Source organism: Benincasa hispida, chromosome 9, assembly GCF_009727055.1.
Source record: "Benincasa hispida cultivar B227 chromosome 9, ASM972705v1, whole genome shotgun sequence".
Lineage (NCBI taxonomy): Eukaryota > Viridiplantae > Streptophyta > Magnoliopsida > Cucurbitales > Cucurbitaceae > Benincasa > Benincasa hispida.
Genome location: NC_052357.1, coordinates 48,373,989 through 48,385,099, shown reverse-complemented (window position 1 = coordinate 48,385,099; position 11,111 = coordinate 48,373,989).

Below are 11,111 nucleotides of genomic sequence, written 5' to 3'. Positions count from 1 at the left end.
GATAGTTGCACTCTCCTCACTATAGATATATTTCTGTCTATATAAATCATAATCAGTAAGTCGATCCTTCACAGGTTGTTCGTAATTACAGCTGGATCAAAATTACCGTTTTACCCCTGTAAATACATCTTGTTTCTTAAGTTCCCACTGACCCTCTAATGAACAATTTGATTCATAATACTACTTATGAATCATGTTCTTTTCTATCATGAGAAGGCGGGGCCCCGATTGTTCAAAACCTGGAATCAATACTTAAGACAACATCCTATCTGCTAACCCTAAAATGGGTAGGAGTGAATTCCATCTTGCTAGGCTATGTCCCCAGCTATCCATCCGGTTTTATCCCTAAAATGGAAGGCTTATTGAGCAGTGTTGTTGGACCACTCTCACCTATGCAGATCAAAGGATAATCCTGAATAAACAGGAGCTCATAGCTAGCTTAGGATTAAGATCGAGTTATCCTAAGTTACTTAAGTATGAAATAATCAGTTTTAACAATAAACGGTCGTTATAAAGGAAAGTGACTATTTCGTGGTCTAGTCTATATGCAAATTCATTGCATAGGATGCCTCCACTCACATGTCTCTACATGAATGATATGTGGATCACGTCATCTATATTGCCTATACAAAATGGGCCGCATCCAATAGTGTTACCAGAATGAAAAACCCAATTTCATCCATATACTTATAAACCATTTAGGCTATATACTATTAACTTGATCCTGTTTATGTCACCACATAAAGTTAAAGTATCCATACTATAGCCATAGATATGTTTATTAGATTTTCATAATAGAATGCAAAATCAACAACTTTATTGAATAAGATACTCAATAATATTTTATTGATAAATAGAATGTTTAACACAAAATTTACGAACTGCAAGTTCTAGGACATTCTCAACACACAAACATGTTTAAATTTAAATACAACATACATCACATGCATAATTATTTAAATAAACACTTATATTGTTCAACTTTAGCATCCTAAGTAAGCTTAGTAAATAAATTATTATAAAAATAGGTCCAAAACAACTTCAATTTGGTGTATAACTGCCAGAATCACTCGAACTAGACCTCCAAAGCATCAAAATGGGTTGAACTGGACCAAAAGAAGTTGAACTGGACCAGATTAGGCCTTTCCCGCACGAAATGGACCAAACCGTGTGTTGCACAGCTGGGATGAACAGCGCTGCAACGCTCATCCCAGCGTTGCAACACTGCGGTCTTCACCAAGAACAGCGTTGCAATGCTTGCACGCAGCATTGCAGCGCTGCCTGGGTAGTGGGCACTCCTCCAGCAGCTTTTTCACGACCTCGCTTGCTTCAATCTTCAAATTACAGCTTAAAATAGACTCTAAGGACTCCATATAAATTACATACTCTAGAGCACATATATAAGCTCATTAAAAAGAGCCATTTACAAATTTAACTTGAAAATCAAAGAGGAATCTAATGCCAAAATTGGAAAAACTAGCCATATCAGTCCAAACATGTATTTTCTGAAATTCACCCACCAAAACTCAAATTAACATTAATTGAGTGCTTAAATCATGCTCTGATACCAATTGAAAGGATACATTATCATGCAGCTGAAGCAAACATAATCAATAAGCACTTTAATTATATTTAATTTGAGTTCTAAAGATATATTCAATTGGGTTTCAAGTTACATACCTCTTATGATGAAATCTTCAAATCCAAGCTGCTCTTTACTCCAATTCAGCTCCAAATTAGTTCATGAACTACCAAGAGGTCTTCTCTACTATTCTCAGCCTTGAATTTGAGTAGTGGAATTCAGATTTGAGTGAATTTGGTGAGTCCTTTTGTGGGTTTGAAGAGGGAAGAAGATGATAAACCAGAAATTCATCTTCTAGCCCTAGATATCCATCTTCTTCCTCAATTTTAGAGAGTTCTGTTACCCTTCAATATGCTGGCACCCCCATTAGATACAAGCCAGCAGCTAGTTGAAGAATTAGTGAGAATTTTGGTGGAATTAAGCATGAGAAACACCTCATGCTAGAGAAAGATGGAATAAACCCACTTTCTCCAAGTTTTCTATTTTCTAATTTTTCTAATTTTATTTAATTAATTCAGAATTAATTTTAAAATAAAAAAACTTAATTCCAACTTCTCAAATTGAAATAAAATTTGGAAAATTAATTTTGATTTAATTAATCAAACATATTTAATTAATTCATCACTTTAATATCAAATATCAAATTAATCACACACTTAATTTTAAAACATGAATCTTATTCATGTAATTGATATTTAAATCAATATGTAAATATCATAAACTCTCTAATTTCATTTAATTTTCAACAAATTAAACTTTAATTATATCAAATATAATTATGCAAACTCTAATTTGAATTTGAACTAATTCAAACTCAAAACCCAAATTTCAATTTGAACATTTTCAAATTGATATCGTTCCAAACTCACTCAATTTAATAATTCAAGGTGTTCATGTTTTACCAGCTAGTAGAGGAACCTTATGGACCTACAGATCATGAGCTCCAACGATTAAGATTAATTGGCTAAACTCTTTAGACCAAATTATGTATTCATTAACTATCGAGTCACACCACTATAGCTCGATAGTTGCGCTCTCCTCATTATAGATATATTTGTATCCACATGATTTAACCATAACCAGTAAGTTGGCCCTTCATAGGTTATTCGTAATACCGACTGGGTGAATGTGCTGTCCCTCGATATTACGTCTTGTTCTTTAAGTTCTCACTAATCCTCTAATGAACAATTGGTTTATGATCCAATTACTAAACTGAATCCCTCTCGGGCCAGTGAGAGGGTGGGACTCCTTGTTCAAGTCCTGGATTTAGTACTCAAGAGAACAACCTTTCTCCTATCTCTAAATTGGGTAGACATGAATTCCATCTTGCATCCTATGTCCCAGCTATCTACCCGATCTTACTCCTAAAATGGGAGGCTTATTGAGCTGGCGCTATTATTGAGCCAACCCTCACCCATATAAATCTAAGAATAATCCTGAATAAACAGGAGATCATAGTTAGCTCAGGATTAAGATCGAGTTACCTAGATTATCTAAGAGAAATAGTCAGTCTTAAATAGTAAATAGCGTTATAAAGTAAATGTGACTTATTTCTTGGTCCAATCTCATGCAAACTCATTGCAATAGGATGTCCCTACTCCTCATGTCAATACATGAACGAATCAGAATCACTTCATTTGTAGTACCTTTACAACAACTTGTAATCTCTATAGAGTAGGCCGCTTCTAATAGTGTTACCAGAATAAGACACTCAACCTTATTCATATACTATAGACTATTTTCGCTATTTACTCAAACTTGATCCATCTTTATGTCTTTACATAAAGTTCAAGTATTCATGTAATAGCTATAGATGTTAGTTTATTAGATTTAGACTTTATGTATGCAATTTATAGATTCAATAATAACTTTATTGATAATAGAATATGTTTAACTTTACAAACTGCGAGTTGTATGATTAAAACCCAACAGAACTTTTATCCAAACCGTCATTACTCTTGTTATCCCATTTTTCACATTTGGAAAATTTAGGCCTAACTATTTGGTTTCTGCATCTTGGGAAACTTTTTTTTTTCTATAAATAAATATTTTTGAATCTTTTCTACCGTGCGATTGGAGTGACTACAAGTAGATGGAAAAAATCAAAACGCACATATTGCTTATTAGAAAAAGATTAATTTAGAAACTACTTTGAGATAGAGATAGATTATCAAAAAGTAATTGTAAAGTGTGATTAAACAAAAAAATTTAAAATATTTAGTATGAAAAAAAACATATTGTGATTAATAAAATAAAAGATTAGATATAAAATTATTTTTTAAAAAGAGTATTTAAAGAAGAAGATACGGCAAACACACTCGTTCAATGTCAGCCAATTTGGTGGTTGGTTAGTTATTTCTTTTCCATAACCAGCATTGGTCTTGCTCCTCCTTAAACCAACATACTAGTTTCAGTTCCAAATTAAGCTAAAACCCAACCCATCCATTCAACATCTTATCGATGGAACGGATTTCATACCTATAATATTTAGGTGCATCTTAAGCTACAACTATTTTTGTGTATGATATTTAATGGTCTAATTCTAATTTGACAAACTCTTCTTCTAAAATATTTTTTAAATACTAGTTGAAAAACACGTAGCTTAAATTTTTTTTATTACATGAATATTTACGATAAAATTTAAATTTTGATTGAATATTCATTAATTCTAATGAATAAATATTTGATATGAAATGTAATAATTAAAAACAATGCTCAAAACTATTTATTTCTTGTTAATATATGTTACGGTTGGATTCTAGAATCAAGAATAATAGAGTCCAGAAGGAACAAAAGAAGTTCAAAAAGATAAGTCAGTGGACGAATTGGGCCTGGTCGATCTTGGTCCAATTGAGGTTAAGCCTCCAAGATTGGTCCAATAGCAGAAGGCTCAAGATGATTAGGTCTTAAGAGATGAAATATGAGCTTATCTAGGTAGAATATTGGGTCGGTCGACCTCGAACCCGAGTAAGGCTTGCACATTTTACCCAATGTAAAACCCTAATAAGATAAGAAAAGAGAAATAATAGATAAAGTGGATTTATCTAATTATATCTAATCACAACTTATTAGGATTAGGAAAAATTCATATCATTCTTATTATAAGAGAAAAAGGTAAACTCTGTCTCATTATTTCTATAAATACATCCTTATGGCTCTATATAAGGTAACTAAGAACTTTTAACGCCAATTCAAAAGTTGGCGAAGGTTTTTTACTTCTTTATTTTATAGTTCTCTTATTAACTTAGGCATCAGAGATCATTTTTCTTACTTTTGCAATTCCTCTCCTCCAAATTAGAAATTTATAGTTGTTGTTACGTGGGGTCAGACACATTTTCCTGCCAAAATTTGACATGAGCAATATACAATGGATATGGTTTAAAATCTTTGAGACATTATTTGTAAAGGGGAGAATATTATTTTTGAATTAAAAATAATTTAAATTTTTAATAGTTAACATAAAATTCAAAAGTAAAAAAATAAAGAAAAAATATATAAAATAGATGGGTGGATTTAATTAAAATTGATATGATGTAATTGGAATAAAATTTGTGAAATAAATTTGATGCGAAAGTGACATAAGGGCCTTTGTTATTACCTCATGGGGTGACTCTTTGGTGATTCTTAAAATCTAGTGGGTTGAGACAAAAAGAAAACATATATTTCATAAAAATTATATACCTTCGTTTCTAAAAAAAAGAAATTAAATAAGTATTTAATAAATAGGATCTTGATTATTGGAACAATTTGTCTTTGTGTTCTGTTTATGTCATTACAAAACATATTTGAGTAGGAAGGTCAAACTTTGGCCAATATAAAAGAGTGTTTGGCTCACTAACATGAATTGAGTTGAGTTGGTATAATATGTCCGTTAAATATTGGGAGTTGAGTTGGTATATTTTATCAACTCACCCCAACTCACCCCAACTTTCCTTTCTTCCAATGTTTTCAATGGCTTCACCCATCGACTACTGTCACACTTCGAAAACTAACTTCGAGCACCGACAACCACCTCCGATGACAACTTCGGTGACCAACTCTGGGCTCCGAAAATCACCTCCAATGAAAGTTCCGATGACCAACTTCGAGCTTCAACAACTTCGCGCGACCAACTCCGACAATCAATTCTGAGCTCCAGCAACCACCTCTAGTGACTCAAATCCGACGACCACCTTTGCACTACCAACTCTAATGATCAATTTCAGGCTCCGACAATAAACTCCAATGACCAACTTCAACAACCACCTTCTTAGGTTCCGACAACCACCTCTGACTCTAAACTCTGATGAAAAACACCTTCAATGACCACCTTTGAGCGAGCAACTTCGATGACCAACTCGAGACTTCAACAACCACCTTCGACGACAAACTCTGACAACTAACTCTAATACTACCTTCATGCGAATAACATTCGGGCTTCGACAACCACCTCCGACTACAATCTCCAGCAAAAATCATCTTTGATGATCAACTTCGACGACCACCTTCGTCCGACCAACTCCGAAATTTGAAAACTACCTCTGATGACAAACTTCAACAACCAACTCCAATACCACCTTCATGCGACTAACTTTAGGCTTCAACAACCACCTTCAACTACAAACTCCAGTGAAAGCGTCTTCGATAATTAACTTCGACAAGCACTTTTAACTATTATAAGACTGATGATGGTTAAAGTATGTTATAGGATTGTTGATTATATAAAAAGTATTATTTTGTTTTCACTAAGTGCAATATTTATACGTAAAAAATTGTAAAAAAATATTTTTATTTGATTGAATTCACATATCAAATGAGTGTTAAGAATATTTAGACGAAAAGTAAGTATGTAGTTGAAAACTATGTACATAAAAAAAACATAAAATTAACATTTTTTTTCCTAGAATATTTTCCAAGGATTAGTGAAAAATAGAGTTTTGTTCTAAAAACTCGCAGTTTGTAAAATAATAAACATTTTCTATTATCAATATACTTGTTATTGATCTCATAAATTGTATGAAAGCTAAATCCAATAAACTAAGACCCATGACTATTTTATGAGTACTTGAACTTTATGTGGAGATATAAGAATGGATCGGGTTCGAGTAAATAGTCAAAATGATTTATGGTACATGAATGAGGTTGGGTACCTTATTCTGGTAACACCATTGGATGCGGCCTACTCTGTAGTTGTTACAAAGAGTTGTAAATTGCTACATACAATGTGATCCTAATTCGTACATGTTATGACATGAGGAGTGAGGGTGTTCTATGCAATGAGTTTGCATAAGATCAGAACCAAGAAATAAGTCACACTTACTTTATAACACTGTCTACTGTTTAAGACTGACTATTTCACCTAGATGACCTAGGTAACTCGATCTTAATCCTGAGCTAACTATAAACTCGTGTTTATTCGAGATTGCCCTCAGATTTTCATAATTGAGGGTTAGCTCAACAACGCTGACTCAATAAGACTCCCATTTCAGGGTAAAACTGGATAGATAGCTGGGGACATAGGGTGCAAGATGAAGTTCACGCCTACCCGATTAAGGGATAGAAGAAAGGTTGTTCTTTCAAATACTGAATCTAGGTCTTGACCAAGGGGCCCCACCCTCTCACTGGACTGAGAGAGTTAGTTTGGTGATTGGATCATAAAACAGTTGTTCATTAGAGGATGGACTTGAGGAATAAGACGTAATCTTGAGGGTAAAACAGATATTTGACCCAGCCGTTATTACGAACAACCTATGAAGGTTCGACCTGCTGATTATGGTTAAATCATGTGGACATAATATATCTACAGTGAGAGGAGTGCAACTATGAGTTTTAGTGGAATGACCCATTAGTTAATGAATGGGGATTAATTTGGTCTAATAAGTTTAGCTCATTAATCTCGGATCGTTGGAACCCATGATCTGTAGGTCCGCGAGGTCCTCCTACTAGCTCGTGACGGACTAGCTCTAGAATAGCGTGATAAGTTAATTTGAAACGTTCAAATTATAATTAAGGGAATTAGTAATTATATGAGATATAATTATATGTTTAATTTTAGAATTAAACGGAATAGGAGAATTTATATATTTAAATATGATTTAAATATATAAAGATGGATATGTGTTAAAATTAATTTAATATTTAATATTAAATTAATTAATTTTTATTTAATAATTAATTTATGAAATTAATTGTTTTTTCATTTTTAAAATCAAAATAGATTTTATAAGATCAAATTTTGATATTTAGATAAAATTGGAAAATTAGAAAATAAAAACACAAAATGGAAAAATGGATTTTTCCATTATCCATCTTTGAACTAGCTCACACATATTGCAATATCTTGGCCTTGTCTTTTCCAAGCATGAGCTATAACTCATGCAACTCTTCTCTTTGCATGTTGATCTGTAATATAATGAAGTGAAAATCGGGCATGCAATCTATAGAGTTTTTTAGAGAAAAACTGGTTTGAAGAAAGGTTCTTTAACAAGGTTGCAGCAGTGAACTTTTCTCCTTCATCCCTTGATTCAAGCTTGTTTTGAGTCCACAGCTCAATCTAGAGCAACAAGAGAATAGTGGGGAAGATCTTGAAGTGATCTACAACAAGATATGGAGAAGATTGCAGCTGGAGAAGGAGCCTTGAAGAAGTTCTACAAGAGGTATGTCTTGAAACTCATTTTTCTGCAAAAGCATGCTTTATATTATGCCAAATTTAGTGAATTTGAGTGCTTAGATGATCCTTGTGCTTCCGCTGCTGTTGATACAATCCTATAAGATTTAATTTAAAAAAAAAAAAGCATTATACAGTAAAAATATAAAGCAACAACAGGAAGAACAAAAAGAAGATGATGATAACAAAATTCATGAAGAAATATTATGAATCAAAAGTTTTTATTTATCTTTGGTTTCTCATTTTATTTAACCATATTTCTACAATAAATGTAATAGGTTAATTGTTGTTCATTGCTCAAAAAAGAAAAAAGAAAGAAAGAAAAAAAGAAAAATTTTATTTTATTTAACCATATTTCTAGAATAAATGTAATAGGTTAATTGTTGTTCATTGCCCAAAAAAGAAAAAAAAAATTCACAATTAAAAGAAAAAAATTGTAATCCATATTTTATTCAAATAAAGATGGGTAGAATTACTAAATAAAAAGTTACAAAACAAAAATAGTAAAAATATATTATTTAGAATTAAAAAAAAAACTGCATCAGATATCCCAGACATATGAACTCAACTCTATACCCAAACACATACATGCAAACTTAGACCAAATAACTTTACCAAATAACTTTACACCCAAACACAAACATATGAACTCCACAAATATGTGTAACTTCCGACATTCTATCTTAATTCAGCACACTAAATAGTCCCAAGGTAACAAACAAACAAGGAGCTCTATTTATTTTTTCTAAATAATAATAAATAAAATAAATCCTTTTAAATTTTGATTTCATGCCAAACAGATATTTGATTCCATTTTTTTTAAGAAAAATAAATCTCAATAACAAATCAATTTAAAAGCTTGAAGGCGGCTGCATCTACCCTACAAAAGTAGCCCTCTATGAAGATGCTTTGTATTCCACTCTCAATAGAAGTTTAGTCTTCATCCAAAGTTGAACCATAAATAAATATTCACGTAGAAGGAGAGCAATTGACTTCCACTTCCATGTCAAGCATCTTCGAATTAATTTGTGGGAACATTCATTAATGAGCACTTATAAGTTCATAGTCCACATATTTATTATTTTTAAAAATGGTAAAAACGAAGCCTAAATCATATATAGAAGGTGTAAAATGTCATTAATCTCCTCACTACTTATATACATTTGATACTTTTTAATACCCCTTAATACACTTGATACACCCAATACCCTTGATACACTTGGAATGTAACACACATACTTATATTCCAAAATAAGTTATTGATTTAATGTTGATTTTTGTAAGTTATGCGGTTGATACACTTAAAATATTGATTGTTGTTAGATATACTGCTGAAACCTTCACGTGTTACTTCAAATATTTACTAATGGATGTCCGATACACTCATGTCTTAAGTCTGATATACTTCTAATACACTTTGGAATATCATACTTATAAAATGAAACATGCATGCTTTAAATTAAAATGAATTATTGATTGAATGTTGTGTTAGATATACTATTTTTACACTTGGAATATTGATTGTTGTTATATATATAGTTTCTACACTCATGTGTTACTTCAAATATTTATTGATTGATGTTTGATACACTCATATCTTATGTCTGATATAATGTTGATACATTTGGAATATCATGCTTGTAAAATGAAACACACACATTTTACCTTCAAAACAAGCTACTGATTGAATGTAGCTTATGGTTAGATATATACACTCATATGTTGCTTCAACCACTTATTGATATATGTCTGATACACTCATGTCTTAAATTTGATATACTTTTGATGTATTTGGAATATCGTACTTATAAAATAAAACATGTCTGCTTTACTTCATAACACCGATGCCATACTTGGAATTTATAGGATTGATTTGTCAAACTTGTCAAATTTAAAAAGATTAAAGAAAAATTCTTCACCCATTTTTGTTTTATTTTCCATCCATTTTAACGATCCTCGAATGGGAAATTCTCCCCAAAAATATCCAAGAAGAAAAAAAATATATATTTAAGCTCCAAAAAGATAACAAGAAAGACTTTCTTTATCTACCACTATTACATACGAGGAGAAGAAAAAATGGTTGAAATTCAACAGATCTCTAACTAAATCTGTAATTAGGAAGTGAGGTAGAAATAGACTTAATTTTCAAAAACCAAAAATAGAAAATAAAATAGTTACTAAACGGGTCCAAGAAATCAAATACAGTATTTAAACAATGTCATATCTAGAAAATATAATAGAACGAATGACATAGGTGCAATATTGTAATCCTAAATTGCCACAAATTGCAAATTCCCTTCTTTTTAACTTGTGTTTGTTTTAGAAAATTTCGATTGATTTCTTGTATTGAAAATATTTGAATTTTGAAAGGCTTTTGGACATTTGGGATACGTGATCCATACATTTACGAGTACAAAATATGTCAGGTTATAAACTCAATTCATTTCTAAAAATTGAACCATGTATTATAAATTATATAATACTATAAAATAATAGTTTTACAATTTTTTAAAATATAAAACATGTACATAAATAAATTAATACTAGTTTATTGTCAACTAATATTTAGTGAGTAATTCCAACTAGTTTTATGATTTATAAATATAGTATCAAATACGTTTTAAATAATTATTTAAATAGAATCCTATTTCTGAATCTGCTACCAAATTCATGTTCTATAATTATGTTTTCATTGAATTCATTGTTTTCAAATTTCTGTTTTCCGATTATCTACCAAACAGATCCATGAATTTTGGAGCTATTGTGATCATCAGGAAGTTGAACCCACATGAGGAATTCATCAACTTTTTAAAGAAGAAACTATTCATCAAAAAAGTAGTCAAACGTCATCGTAACAATCACAGAGGGATGCGAAGGCAAAAT